Source organism: Mauremys reevesii, linkage group 1 (assembly GCF_016161935.1).
Source record: "Mauremys reevesii isolate NIE-2019 linkage group 1, ASM1616193v1, whole genome shotgun sequence".
NCBI classification, from domain to species: Eukaryota; Metazoa; Chordata; order Testudines; family Geoemydidae; genus Mauremys; species Mauremys reevesii.
Window position 1 is genome coordinate 124,301,492 of NC_052623.1, and position 16,327 is coordinate 124,317,818.

Below are 16,327 nucleotides of genomic sequence, written 5' to 3' on the forward strand. Positions count from 1 at the left end.
TTCATTGAGAGTGTAGTCATATGGACAGCACTTAAAAAGAGATTTAAAAAAATAGAGAAGAAAGTGTTTATCCTAAGCTTATCACATGAGTATCTGCCAAATCTAAGCATCGCCTAAATCCCTGCTTCATAACTCTTCTTTGAAAAGAACGGAAAAATCTAGAAATGACTAGGACTTTAAAAAGAAAAAGAAAAAATACTTTGTACTGAAAAAAAAAGGTATTTTAAACAAAACAGCACAACTAAATAACCAATCCCATAGAGACACTGTGGTTCGGTAACTCCCCTGACTTTCGCTGTTCCTCATTGCTGTTCTTTTTCACATGGATTGTCATTGTAGTGATCTCAATGGGACATCCTGAAACAAACTGGAGAGACATTAAAAACAACAAACAGTGTGTGTATGTGTGTTTACAATAGTTGCAAAAGAAATTCAAGTTTCCAAACTGTATTAAAGGGGCAGGCCGTAATTCTGGTCTCACTGACACTGGGATTACCCTGGTGGAACTCCACTGACTGCCGTGCACTTGCTCCCAATAGACACTGGTGTATATAAAGTCAAAGTCAAGCCTACAGTCTACATGGAGCCAAGCCAGGTATTTTCTGTTGAGTGGCAGAAAATCACAAGTTTACAGCTAGCATGTGGTGCTTGAGAGAGCATTTGTTTTACAACATTTAGGACATTGAGTTAACTCTTTCTGACTGCTTCAGTTCAGACAGCAAGTTAAGGCTACCCAGATTGCCAGTCACATGGTTTTCTTCCAGGCTTACAGAAAAGCCCACAAAGTCCACGTAGCTCAACAATGTAAAATAATTTCTGATGTTATGGAGGAAGAGGGAAGGAAGGAGCAGAAATAATTTTACCATATATATCATAATAGGGAATGGAATCCATCTCTTTTTAAACAGCCTACTTTCAACTTGATGACAATTTTAAAATGTCAAATAAAACAGTCGTGTCATCCTATTGTATGTGGCATCCTACTGAATCCTAGGCCAGGAGAGTGTCTGTGTAATACATAATCAGATCAAGATGTCTCTAAGGCGCTGTGCTACATTAAGAGCGTCAGCTCTTTCATAATTGGCCATTTCTGAGGTAGATTTCAATGGTAGAAATAATATGTAGTAGCTAATCCCCAAAGAAATGACTAATAGCTATAAAATGTCAAATTTCAAAAGTATGACAAGGAGAAGACACACATTGTGCTAATAGGTAAAGTTACACCCAACCCAGAGCTCTTAACTCATTGTGGGCATTGGCAGAGAACTCTGCTTGCAGGTGGAGTAGAGAAATTTCCATTTTTAAACAACAAAGGGTCTGAACTTCTCATGGGAAATTTGCCCGGAACTTATTGACAAAATGCTAAAGATGCACCTGTTTCCATGATATCATGGAAAGGGCCACCTGCTTCAATACAGGAGGGGGAAAAAAAAACCACTGACTGCACACTCCTAGCTGTCACTTACTACCCCACACTGGAACCCATCTGAGGTATCGTCAAACCATTAAAACCCACAGTCGATGGGGATCACATGCTGAAAGAAATCTTTCCTGAACCCCCTCTTCTGGCCTTCAAACAAACCCTCCAATGTCACCAAGCTCATTATCAAAAGCGAGCTCCCTACAGACGAAGACACACCAACTCAAAGCAGCACCAGACCCTGCCAGAACAACAGATGCAGAATCTGCAGACATATCTCCACTGCTACAATGATCAATACCCCCACAACACACCTCCCAAGATTCATGGGTCATACACATGCCTATCACAACATATGGTGTACCTCATCTAGTGCACTAAATACCCCAATAACAACTATGTTGGCGAAACAAGACAATTACTTCACTCTCAAATGAACTCACACAGCAAAATGATAAATGACAAAAACACCCTATCAAATGTGGGTGAACACTTTTCACAAAGTGATCACTCTATATCTGACCGCTGAGTCCTCATCCTCAAAGGACACCTGCAGAATAACTACAAAAGGTGACCCTGGGAACTTAAATTCATAACTCTGCTAGACACCAAAAACTATGGACTCAACAGGGACACTGATTTTATGGTTCATTATAACAGTTTGTAACACACCACACTGCCTGCTACTCCTAATTATCTACTTCAGCCACCTTATGCATAACAATCTAATCCTCAATTGCCCACTTCCTTTAAAGTGACCGCCTACCATATGTGTTACCCCATGTCATACGCTTAACATCCTGTCCCTAGCTCAGACACTCTGATTTCCTTCCCCAGACCTGAAGAAGAGCTCTCTGTAGTCAAAAGCTTGGACCTTCCACCAGCAGAAGTTGGTCCAATAAAACATATTACCTCACCTACCTTGTCTCTATGGCTAGGTCTACACAACAACTAGACACCTGTGGCTGGCCTGTGCCAGCTGACTTGGGCTCGTGAGGTTCAGACTGCAGAATTGTTTCATTGCTATGTAGACTTCGGGACTTGAGCTGGAGCCTGGGCCCCACATAACAGGGTCCCAGAGCTGGGTTCCAACCTGAGCCAAGACATCTATCCAGCAATGAAAGAAGCTCTGCAGCCCAAGCCCCCAAAGCCAGAGTCAGCTGGCATGGGCCAGCCGCAGGTTTTTCTTTGCTGTGTAGACATAGCTACAGTCAGTTAAAACAAACTGAGGACAAATTGCACCCCAGTGTAACTCCACTACCATTACATCAGGGCTAGATTTAGCCCATAAAGTTCAGAATCAAAGTGCAAGCTGGGAAGCTTCTTACTGGCATAACCACATGAAAGACCTGGAGTCCATTCTAAAGGGATCATCAAAAAGAAACCTGAAGCCAGATGCATCCCTCTGCTTCTATAGTCGGGGGAGCATGAATCTGTGGATCCAGGCTAAGGACTGAGTTCTTGCTCTGTGGCTTCTCTTCAGGGTCCTGGGTCTGGGAATCCAGAAAGAAGGGAGGAATGCAGGGCTGAAGTAATGGCTACATCCCCCGCAAAAACCTCAGGTGGGAAAGTAAAATAGAGTCAGGGTGGTGGAGGGGAAGGACACAGCTCCTTTCTCACTGCTAAAAGCAGAGGGAAGCTTCCCCTCCCTACCCTGGCTTTGCTAAGCATCAGTCCCTTGCCTCCATCTGGCCTGGTGAGGACTCCCCTTCCTGTTTTATAGTCCGCTGTAACCACTGCAGAACCTTTTGTGAATACCAGCACAAGATAAATGGTGAGTCAGCGTTAACTAGCATAGGTTTCCTCCTAGACACAGTAAATCCCTCTCCCCACCACTCTCACGGTCTAGGGGTGTCACAGTGGCCAATCAGGGGCCTGTCAGCAGTGTGGAGATGCAGGGCCTCAGCATGAGGATAAGCCTTGCTTCTTGTGGCCTCCACCAGATCTTCTTGGTTCTTGGTAGTCTATGAATTTGTCTGTGAATTTTCGGGCCAACCCCCTGCCAACATGGGGGGCTTTTCCCATCCATCTTTGAGGAAGAATTAGGAGGAAATGTATGGAGTTTCCCAGCCTGCATGCAACAATAATCTGTATATGGGGAGAATCGGGACCTGTGCCATGGCTGGAGATATCTGAATTACTTTCATAGCCTTCTACTTGGGCTGTCTGAATGATTACCCAAGAGGAGGAGGAGGAAGAGAGCAGTGTGAGCGGTGCCCTGCAATCTCTTTTGAATTCCAAATGTATAGTATTTAATCAGGTTAGCAAGAGACTATGGAAAAGTCTTACTGGCTAGGATTTTCACAGAATAGTTATTTGAAAGATGGAACAAAGCAAGTGATAAAGACCTACCTGTTGAGAAAAAGAGACCCACACACATTATGGACTAGCTTGTAAAAAAGAAAAACAACCCTAATCAGAACACAACAAGGAATATCGTAAATGTGAGCAAAAGAGGTAAACACTGAAAGTGTGAGAATTTTAGAATGTGAATCAAAATATGAGAAAAAACTCCACTAGATTATAACCTAAAGTTGTGCCTCTGTACAAACAGATATGATGCTTTATTTTAATAGCCTATACACAGTAAAAGGATCACATGCAAAATAGTACTCACCCAGTCACTTCTGTTTAAATGAAAAGCAGTTTTATGATAATTTTGGTTTCAAACTTCCTGCTTTAGAATATTTGAAGAAATATATTTTCATTATGATGAAAATACATTGTTTGAATTTTGCATTTTATATTGCATTTTATATTGTCTAGGACAGAAATAAAGGAACTATTTTAAGTCTTTTTGCCTGTGAAGTATTAAAAATATGCTTCTGTGCATGAATGTTATCAAAGTCGCTCTACATCACAATAAAACCAAATATACCATATAGACTGATTTCACAGAACAATTACTTTACAGCAGTGTTCTATGAGGTAAAAACCAGAAAGTTAATTTTCATTTGGTTAGTCTTATTTGCTTATTTTGCTAATAAGGTTTATACTGTACAAACCCAGGTCATGTAATTAATTTGCAAATTCTATTCCTACCTCTAGAGGGGAGTGTTGTCTTTATCTGCATTTCTGAAGTGTCTATTTTTAATATGAGCAATGGACTTGCATATGCTAACAAAGGAATCTCTTCTTCTGTTGGTCTACATAGTGATTTCATAACTTCGTGAAAGCAGGAAAAAAGTTTGTTTTTTTTTACTGTTAATTTAAAAAAATCTAGTAGATCTCGTTATACCAGAAATAAAAGCACAAGGCAGTTATGTGAAAATACATTTGTGAAGCTCACTTGTTACATAAAGCTTTTGAAAAATGAGGATAGCAGATAAAAAATCTTTGTTCCTGCTAAAGAGAATCAAAACAGCTACGTGAACTGGTTATTTTATATATATATATAATATATATATATATATTTTGCAATTGGAATGGAGTATAAAGGAAGAGGAGCACTGGTAAACTTTCAGTGTTAAACGTCTATAATGAAATTGTGGGAGCATTAGTCTGCATTTTTAGCCACAATGTGTGCAAAAGTAATGTGTGTACCAGAACTGTGTTTTTAACCACAATTTAATTTCTGACCAGCTGTTCTTAGGAAATTATAATCATTTCAAAAACTGCATATCTATCCTTGTACAAATATGAAAATATACAAATATCGGTATTGTTCATGGAGGTCACATAAAATTCAGTAATATGGAACATATATAACTTAAATATCCACTTGATGGCAGCATAACCACATTTGTTGTTACCATTTACAGAATGGATACAGTTATCAATGCTCAAAACATGATATGTAACATTAAGATCAAATATATTGGTTGCAAATATAATGCTCAGGTACATTTCAGTTTATAATCTACTCTTTCATGAAATATTTTAATGCAAAGTAAGCATTTGTATATTGTATAGATGTTAGATATTACAATTAATTAATGGGGACTTATGCGGTTCTTTTTAAGAATCCTCCAGTAAAGGCCAACTTTCTCTTTTGAAAAAAAAAAAAAAGCTCTTTCAGTCAAAAATCTTGGTTGTTTTTCTTTACATGTTCATCACAGCAGGACCCATGCCAGATATTGTCAATTCACAGCTGTGGATTTCATTATATGGACCTGACTGTGGGAGTAATTAGCAGACCTGTACTTTAGAAAGACAGGGCCAGTGTTCAGTCAATAACTGGCTAGATTGAATCCCTCTTGTTCAATCAGTGTAGTTTGTTCTCATTTCAGTACAAGAGACTATATTTACATATTTGTTTATATTTATAAGAATGCCTGGCCAGTGCTTTGAAAGCTGTGCAGATATTAAAAGAAATAAATAAGCAAACAAAACAAAACCAAAAAAAAAAAATCAATGTCTGAAAATAATTTAATCACATGGATTTCTTCTCTCCCTCCCACTCCCATTGCTTCCCTTTCATTCACTCTCAAGGTTCAGTCAACTGCTTCCTCACTGCAGGACAAAACTGATTTTCCTAGGGACCCAATCCTGCAGAGTGCTGAAAAACTCCTGAGATTCTAAGTATCAGAGGGGTAGCCATGTTAGTCTGGATCTGTAAAAGCAGCAAAGAGTCTTGTGGCACACATCCAACGAAGTGGGTATTCACCCACCAAAGTTCATGCTCCAATACGTCTGTTAGTCTATAAGGTGCCACAGGACTCTTTGTTGCTTTTTGAGATTCTAAGCACTCTCAGCTCCCACTGATCCAATTCAGGGTCTGGCAGACCAAGGGGGAACCAGAGTCAAGAGCCCTTTGTCACCAGGGTCCTCCTGTTTAAACTAGGGAGCTATCAGCTCAAGCTCCTCCGTTACTCTCTCTCTCTTCTCATGTGGTACCATCTCAGGTCTGGAACAAGGTTGTGAACCAGGATCCATTAGTCAAAAACAAACAGCTTGGCTTACACTCGGAAGGCAAATCAGAGCGAAGTGTGGTATATAAAGTTTTTACTACCAGACATATCACCTAATAAACAGGCAATTGCATTCTGTACTAGCTGCACTTTCCAAGTGGTTTTTAAATATAGCTCAAAATAGAGTACAATCTATCCTGTAGATAGTAAAAGCATGGAAGACTGTGTGGAGATCTGCATCATAAATAAAGGGTCTTTCACAGCAACCTTCTGGTTGAAGAAAGTGATTTTAAAAAAAGCATTTCCTGGATATTCAGGAGAGACACCAATAGCCTCAGGTTGCCAGTCAGGTAGAAAATAGCAAGCATAGACCTTCATGAAGGGCGGTTGATATAATCTATCATTCCATCTGGTTGTTTCCCCCATCCTGTAAGTCTTATCTGGGTTCAGTGTCTATCAGTTAGCTCTCATCCATCAAATCATAGAATTGTAGGATGGAAGGGACCTCGAGAGGTCTTCTAGTCAAGTCCCCTGCCCTCAAGGCAGGACTAAATATTATCTAGACCTGGGGTCGGCAACCTCTGGTACACGGCTCGCTAGGGTAAGCACCTGGCGGGCTGGGCCAGTTTGTTTACCTGCTGCGTCAGCAGGTTCGGTCGATTGCGGCTCCCACTGGCCGCGGTTCGCCGTCTCAGGCCAATGGGGGCTGTGGGAAGCAGCGCGGGTGAGGGTTGGGCAGCTTGGGACACCAGACAGTGTACATGTGATAAGCCATCGGCATTGCCATGGCGACTCCCTGCTCTGTGCTGTATGCGGAACTGGAAAGGTTGGATGGATAAGAACCACCTAGTTACCCTTGTGTTCTTTTCCTTGTTCCATTGCATCCATTGAAGAGGGGCATGGTCGGTCACGAGGACAAATCTGCTCCCCAGTCAGCGGCGTATTATCGCCTAGGCCGACAAGGCCTAGCCCTAAGGCGGCAAATTTGAGCACCCATGGAGAAGCTCCCCTCCCCGCGCCCCCACTCCAGCTCGCTTCTGCCTCCTCCGCGAGCGCTGCCGCGTCCTGTTTCTCTCCCCTCTCTTCCAGCGCTTGCGCCGCAAAAACAGCTGTTTCGCGGGGCAGGGAGGGAGGGGGGAGGAGGGAGAACACGGGGCGCTGGGGGAAGAGGCGGGGCCAGAGCGGGGATTTGGGGAAGGGATCCAATAGGGGCAGGGAGGGAGCGGAGTTGGGGTGGGGACTTTGGGAAAGGGGTTGGAATGGGGGTAGGGAAAGGGTGGAGTCGGGGCGGGGTTAGGGGCCGGCTGGGCAGCAATTATTTCAGGGCCTGGGGCGGCAAAATCATTAATCCGCCACTGACCCCAGCAGGTAGTAATGCAACGTTTTCATGGCCCATTTTACGGCGAGGCACTCTCTCTCTCTCTATCACTGCATATTTTTGTGCTTACCCTGGCGAGACACATGCCAGAGATTGCCGACTCCTGATCTAGACCATCCCTGACAGGTGTTTGCCTAACCTATTCCTAAAAATCCACAGTGACAGAGATTCCACAACCTCCCTAGTCTATTTATTCCAATACTTAACCACCCTGACAGTTAGGAGGTTTTTTCCTAATGTCAAACCTAAATCATCCTTGCTGCAATTTAAGCCCATTGCTTCTTGTCCTATCCTCAGAGGTTAAAGAGAAGAATTTACCTCCCTCCTTCTTTTAAGAACCTTTTATGTACCTGAAAACTGTTATCATGTCCCACATCAGTTTTCTCTTCTTGAGACTAAACAAACCCAGTCTTTTCCATCGTTTCTCATAGGCCATGTTTTTTAGATCTTTAATCATTTTTGTTGCTCTTCTTTGGACTTTCTCCAATTTGTCCACATCTTTCCTGAAATGTGGTGCCCAGAACTGGACACAGTACTACATTTGAGGCCTAATCAGTGCAGAGTAGAACAGAAGAATTACTTCTCATGTCTTGCTTACAACACTCCCACGGGTGTTCTCAAACTGGGAGTTGTGACCCCTCAGGGGGCCATGAGGTTATTACATGGGGGGGTCGTGAGCTGTCAGCCTCCATCCCAGACCCCATTTCACCTCCAGCATTTATAATAGTGCTAAATATAAAAAAAAAAAATTTTTTTTTTTATATAGGGGGGTCGAGGAGGGCTATGCTGAAAGGGAAGGGTCGGTAAAAAAAAAAAGAATTACAGTTTTAGTACATCCACATCCCAGAATTTTTTTTTTTTGTGTTACACTGTTGACTCATATTTAGCTTGTGATTCACTATCACCCCCTGAGCCCTTTCCGCAGTACTCCTTCCTAGGCAGTCATTTCTCATTTTGTATGTGTGCAACTGATTGTTCTTTCCTAAGTGGAGTACTTTGCATTTGTCCTTATTGAATTTCATCCTATTTACTTGAGATCATTTCTCCAACTTGTCCAGATCATTTCGAATTTTAATCCTGTCCTCTAAAGCACTTGCAACCCCTCCGAGCTTGGTATCATCTGCAAACTTTATAAGTGTACTCTCTATGCCATTATCTAAATGATTGATGAAGATATTGAACAGAACTGAACCCAGAACTGATCCCTGCAGAACCCCACTCGATATGCCCTTCCAGCTTGACTATGAATCACTGATAACTACTCTCTGGGAACGGTTTTCCAACCAGTTTTGCACCCAGCTAGTAGCACCATCTAGGTTGTATTTCCCTAGTTTGTTTATGAGAAGGTCATGCGAGACAGTATCAAAAGCCTTAGTAAAGTCAAGATATATCACACATACTGCGTCCCCCCACCCACAAGGCTTGTTACCCTGTCAAAGAAAGCTGTTAGGTTGGTTTGATATGATTTGTTCTTGACAAATCCATGCTGACTGTTACTTATCACCTTACTATCTTCTAGATGTTTACAAATTGATTGCTTAATTATTTGCTCCATTATCTTTCTGGGTACAAAAATTAAGCTGACTGGTCTGTAATTCCCCACGTTGTCCTTATTTCCCTTTTTATAGATTGGCACTATATTTGCCCTTTTCTAGTCTTCTGGAATTTGTCCCGTCTTCCATGACTTTTCAAAGATAATTGCTAATGGCTCAGATATCTCCTCAGTCAGCTCCTTGAGTATTCTAGGATGTATTTCATCAGGCCCTGGTGACTTGTCCAGTATGGACATGGTGGTCCATACTGGACAGGTCAGGTGAGATGGAGACAAAAAGGAGAGATGTCATGTGGCTAATAAAGACATCTAACTACAGGTCAGGTGAGATGGAGACAAAAAGGAGAGATGTCATGTGGCTAATTAAAGACACCACAACCTAATTTCCCATATACAAATTGAAGAGATGGGATGACAGAACAAAACCCCCTGGGAAAAAGCCCTCAGGTAGATGAGCAGCTGCCCAGTACTACCTTCTGCAATCCGAAAGAAAGAAATAGAACCATTGTGGGGGATTCCATCATCCTGCTAGGGTCCACAGGCAAGTAAATAGCTTCTCATGGGCAACGGTACTAGAGGCATCTGACAGATCTAAAAGAATCTGCCTGGCTACCTGGTTTTCTCCATTGCTGGGAGGAGACTAATCATGACAAAGGGTACCCTAGTCATTTCATTACCTGAAGTTATAATCATGTTCCTAACTGGCAGTAACATTATCTGAAGCACATTTATGTTTGTGCTGAAAGATTAGTGAATTATCTAAAAGGTTGTTTTATGGTGGATTATCGAAAACAGTATATGCCATAAATCTCACATATTTATCTAGTCCAACAACATATAATGGTAAATCTGCCTTAAACTCTGGGAAATTGGGGGCAGCATCTTGTTTTGGAGATGTATTCTGTGAAAGACTTGCACAGATTTTTCTCATATAGCACCACAATGTCCTTTAAATTCTTCTAATGACAGATTATCAGAATACTTTAAAGCAGTGACATAAATATAGACCAGGAATGTAGGATATCTGATCAAGATATGTTACAGCATTAAGCCATAAGGTTTAGAGCACTTTGCAGCATATTACACATGTTTGAAATGAGGCACATGTCACACACTTGTCTTCTTGCTATGGCATATCACTTAGCCTTTCCCCTTCATTTGTTAGCCTGGGTTGGCTGGCTCTGCCATAAAGGAAGAACAAGCCATCACTTGGAAAAGGAAATGATTAGGGAAAGCAGAATGTCAGCTGAGAGGGATGGGCATTTTCTTGTTTGCCTAGAGCCAGCCCTCTAGCTGCTGGTATGACATATAGACTGGATTGGCATGTTACAGATGAAAGGCAGGTATGCAACATGCCTTGCACTTCTCTGACATGCCCCAAAATGTTGCATTCCAATGTCAAATTGCACAAGCAATTTCATTCTATTCACACATGATACACTACAAAACTTAGCTGAAAATTTTATCCATTTATCATGCAAATCTGAAATTTCAGAGATGATGCTAAATTAATTCCGATATCTCAGTTAATTCATACCCAAGTGATTACCTTTTAAAATTTCAAGAGTGCTTAGGTGAAGATTTGCTTTCTAGTATGATGGGGGAAACTAGTGTCTGGAATTGAAGGGAGCAATTCTCTGTAGGTGAGGAATTCAAGGTCTCAAACTGATGAGGAAGGATGCTTTTTGTACAAGGTTTGAAGTCTTTAAAAATAATGCTACTCTCCATGGGGGAAGCTTTGTTGGTTCACAGGGGAGTCTTTGTTGTCTTAAGGCCGTTCTTTTTGGGAAAGAGTAGTCCCCCCAGTGTCTTTCCCTCCCCAACAGTTCTTCTGACTCGTGTGTGATGAGTGCTGGTTTCCATCAGCCTTCTTTGTCTTTGACAGGAGAGCTCAATCACTAGAATGAGCTCCCTAGTCTTTTCATTACCTGAAATTATAACCATCTTCCTAACTGCCAATAACTTTATCCAAAGGACATTTATGTTTGTGCTGAAAGCCCAGACTCCCAGTGAATTATCTAAGAGGTTGCTATAGCAGAGTCTTTTGCTAGCACCTAATATAATTAGAGATGGAAAAGTCCACATGAATTGTCTAATTCACAGCCTTTTCCTGTGACCAGCTGTTTCCTTCAGTATGTTAACTAGTAACTTGTCTACTCTACTCTAGCAAAGTTTCAAGTGATGGGTCTCAAAACATTTTCCTTGGAGATCTCACTTTAAGGAATTTTTTTTCTTAATATTCAGCCCAACTTTCTTTTTCTTAATTTCATCCCATTACTTCAAATTTATACTCCCAACAACCAAGCAAAATAATTCACATCTCTCTTAGATGTTTACACTTCAAAAACATCTAGGTTTGCACTATAGTATCCCTACTTATTCTGTGCTTCTTAAATCATAGTACTAAGATTTGTTAGACAGACATACAACTACAAGTTCTATTGCACTGCACTCATTAAACTCTCACATATTCACTAGGTTCAATGTAAAACCTAGGGAGGATTTCCTGGGGGTGCTCTCTTCCTCGGTTATTCAGGTCAGGAATCTGGAGCGGAGGCCCCTGGGAATATAAGAACATATGAATGGCCATACTGAGTGAGACCAGTGGTCCACCTAGTCAAGTATCCTGTCTTCCAACAGTGGCCAGTGCCACATGCATCAGAGAGAATGAACAGAACATGACAATTAATGAGCGATCCATCTCCTTGTGTCCAGTCCCAGCTTCTGGTACTTAGAAGTTTAGGGACACCCAGAGCATAGGCTTTGCATCTTTGACCATCTTGACTAATAGCCATTGATGGACCATGAAATTATCGAATTCGTTTTTTAAATTATCTAATTCTTTTACAACATCCACTGGCAATGAGTTCCACAGGTAAAATGGGCATTGTGTGAAGAAATACTTCTTTATATTTGTTTTAAACCTGTCGCCTATTAATTTTATTGGGTGACCTTTGGTTCTTGTGCTATGTGAAGGGGTAAATAGCACTCCCTATTCACTTTCTTCATGCCATTCTTGACTTCACAGGCTTCTATCATCTTTTTAATCTCTCTCTTTATATGCAGTTCCATACCTGTAATCATTTTTGTTGCTCTTCTCTGTACCTTTTCCAATTCTAATATATCTTTTTTGAGATGGGGTGACCAGAACTGTACAGATATTCAAGGTGTGGGCATATCATGGATTTATATAGTGACATTATGATATTTTTCTGTCTTATTATCTCTCTCTTTCCTAATGGTTCCTAACATACCATTAGCCTTTTTGACTGCCACTGCACATGGAGCAGATGTTTTCAAAGAACTACCCACCATGACTCCGAGATCTCTTCTTGTGTGGTAACTCTTAATTTAGACCCCCATCATTTTGTATGTAGAGTTGGGATTATTTTTTTTCCAATGTGCATTCCAATTTGCATTTATCAAAAATGAATTTCATGTGCCATTTTCTTGCCCAGTCACCCACTTCGGTGGGAACTCTTTGTAACTCTTCGCATTCTGCTTTGGACTTAACTATCTTGAGTAATTTTGTATTATCTGCAAATTTTGCCATCTCACTGTTCACCCTGTTTTCCAGATCATGTATTAATATGTTGAACTGTACAGGTCCCAGTACAGATCCTTGGGGAATCCTGCTATTTATCGCTCCATTGTGCAAACTCACCATTTATTCCTACCCCTTGTTTCCTATCTTTTAACCAATTACTGATCCATGAGAGGACTTCCCCTCTTATTCCATTACTGCTTAGTTTGTTTGAGAGCCTTTGGTGAGGGACCTTGTGAAAGGCTTTCTGAAAGTCCAAGTACACAATATCTGCTGGATCCCCCTTGTCCACATGCTTGTTGACTCCCTCAAAAAGAATAGATTGGTGAATCAAGGTTTGCCTTTACAAAAGCTGTTAATTGATGTGTCTGATAATTCTGTTCTTTACTATAGTTTAATCCAATTTGCCTGGTACTGAAGTTAGGCTTATCAACTTGTAATTGCCCTGATCATCTCTGGAGCCTTTTTTTTTTAAATCACCCTTTTTAATAATTGGAGATATACACCTATCTCCTAGAGCTAGAAGGGCCCTTGAAAGGTCATTGAGTCCAGCCCCCTGCCTTCACCAGCAGGACAAAGTAATTTTTGCCCCAGATGGCCCCCCTCAAGAATTGAACTCATAACCCAGGGTTTAGTAAGCCAATGCTCAAACCACTGAGCTATCCTTCCCCTTCTATTAGCTCTCCTTTAGTCATGTGGTAGAGGCTGATATAAGTGATGGTTTATAGCTATTAATGTTAAATTGTTCAGCCAAAGTTTATACAGGTATCTTATATCTACATATAATCTGTTCACTGGTTTATGTGCTCTAGTCACCCTTCCTCATCATATTTCCAGGTGCTAGATTTTGGGTCTATGATCTAGCTAGAAGAGGTGGAACTATACATCTTAAAAATCATCATTTGTTCCGGCTGAGGTCAGCATTAATTAAACTCAGAATAATCTCTCTGCATCCACCTATTTCATATATAACATAAATAAAAGTATTTCTGTTTAATTTTACTTGCTTTTGTTCAAACACCACTTCTTAGGGTTCTCTGACAATGGAAACATAGAAGACATTTGAATCTGGAATTTCACTCTTAAAAAAGCAGAAGCATGTCAGTAGATCTTTCATTAAGTGTGCAGGCTGCCATTAATCTGTTTAAATAAAACCAAATTCTAGAGGTCTACAGAGCTAATGGGAAGGTAGAGTCTGGATTTGAATAATTAACTCATTATACAAATTAATACACTTTAAGTGAAGTCATTATTTTGACCCTTACATCCTTCTTAAATCATGTTAATTGCACACACATAGATAGATAGATAGATAATGTATTATAAACTGATTGTTGGAATTTCAGCACTGAAGTCATCAGAAGTTGATAGGAGTTCTGCCAGGGATGCATTTAGCTGTGTATGCTTCTGCCACCTTGGAAGCTCTGACTGTACTAGGAATAGGAGATAAAATGATGCAGCAAATTGTTTAATGACTGTTACTCGCACAATGAACAATCTGAGAGCTATTTAACTGCAGCAGCAAACCCCACCCCCTGTGGCACTTCAAGTATCACTCCCAGAGTTGTACTGGTCAGAAGCTTTCTGTAGTTTCAGAAACTAAAAAGCAAGCATCCACAAAATAACGCTCCTGCTTCAAGAAGTTGATCACAAGTCTTTAAAATATCAATAGGTAAACAAATACTCTTTCCAAATGAGAGTATATTTCAAATTACCCCCTGCTGCCTGCCTTGAAATAGTTATTCAGTTCAATTCCTTCAAGACATTCAGAAGAGTGGTGGATTTCATAACTGGTAGCCAAGGAGGGGGGAACATAAGTGTGAGGTAGATAAGAAAAGTTTGGTGTAAATAGTTGTTGGTGTAAGGAAGCTAAACTGTAATAGTTTATGTTCTAGAATAGAATAGAAACAAATTCAAGGCTGTATCTATTGGAAACCAGCTAGCCTGATTTTATCAATAATTGTTACATGCTTTTCAGAAGAGGCATAGAAGAACCCGCAGGTCAACCTTATGCAAGAGTATAAGGTTACTATAATTTCCATACTGATAATTATTCTTTTTAACATTTATATTAGCATGCTACCAATAGAACTCATTGTGTTCAATGATATTTGAAGACATTTGCTGCCCTGGAGATTACAGTCTAAGTCTGGTGACACATAAAGGTTTGGGGGGATGACGGGTTGATGAAGTCATATATATATATCTATATATGAGATGTATTTATTCACACCACCTATCCCAACTGCTCCTCAACCCAGACATAATTAATTGGCTATTTTCTTAAACAAGTCTTGGCAGAGGAGAGATCTGAATGATAGGAGAGTTTAATGACCTTCAGAGCAGGAGAGGTCCAGGGCTGCCCAGACGATTCAGGGGGCCTGGGGCAGGGCTGGGTCTTTGGCAGCAATTTGGTGGCGGGTCCTTCCCTCCAAGAGGGACCCGTCACTGAATTGCCGCCAAAGAATGAAGAGGCAGTGGTAGAGCAGCCTAAGTGCCGCCGATCACGGCTTTTTTTTTCCCCACTGCTTGCGGTGCTTGTACTTACCGGGTGGTGCTCCAAGGCTTCGGCAGCACTTCAGTGGCGGGTCCTTCATTCGCTTCGAGTCTTCCACTGCACTGAAGGACCCGCTGCTGAAGACCCAGGGCGAGTGAAGGGCCCGCCACCAAAGTGCCGCTGAAAACCCGGAGCAGCTCGCAGGGCCCCTGAGGGGCCTGGGGAAAATTGCCCCACTTGCTCCCCCCGGGTGGCCCTGGAGAGGGCAGCAAAGAGAAAAAGCACTGAGATGTTTGTATGAGAAGCTCACAAACAGACCAGCTATTGTTTTATTAGACACTTATATATTGTATTAGACACTTTCCATTTAAGGCTAAACAGACATAGTTTAATTTATCTTCAAGTGCTATTATGCATACAGAAAAGTAATGTAATATAGGCTGCAGAATGAAGGGAATCAGCTGAAAATGGTGCTCTCAGCCTTGACTAGAAACCTGACATGGGGCCCCACCAGATAAAGAATCCCACCACCAGCCCAGCAGCTGGGCAATGGAAGAGAGATGCCCACAAAAACTCAAGGTTGGTTGTTTAGGAACATTTAAGGGACCTATCACTTGTCCCTTCCCTCCTCCTGGTTTCTCACAAACTTGACTCTTGTCCTAGAGCCCCAGTAACTCTCTCCAGACCAGCAGGAGGAGAGCAGTGTTCAGCATATACAAAGGCATTGCATGGTTGGGGAGATTACTTGCTTGAGGTCCCCACCACAGGGTAGCTATTGCCAAAGCATGGATATGGATTCCCTTTCCCATCCTTTCCACACCAGGCCAACTCAAGTCAGTATTGTGCATAGCTGGTTTAGGAAGCCTAAAGGGAGTATGCATCCATAACTTCAGCATAAACTGGGTAGAATTTGGCTCAGTTATGATAAAAAAAATCTCCTTTAATCTGCACTACAGGTCTGAATTGCCTAGTGTAATTAGAATACTTTTCACTTGTATAGCTCTTTCCATCTGAGGTTTTCAAAGCACTCTATGTAGCCATACAACTATTAATGAATTAGAGCCTCAACACTGCCGTGAGGTAGGA

General features: G+C 41.3%; 2 protein-coding genes across 5 annotated transcripts in view; one reads left to right on the forward strand and one right to left on the reverse strand.

Annotated features, from left to right (window-relative positions):
• The window catches only part of GABRB3 (gamma-aminobutyric acid type A receptor subunit beta3), a 262,321-nt gene that overhangs the window by 208,402 nt on the left and 37,592 nt on the right, over positions 1-16,327 (reverse strand). The window lies entirely within an intron of this gene.
• GABRA5 (gamma-aminobutyric acid type A receptor subunit alpha5) overlaps positions 1-16,327 on the forward strand; it is a 91,933-nt gene that overhangs the window by 21,174 nt on the left and 54,432 nt on the right. The window lies entirely within an intron of this gene.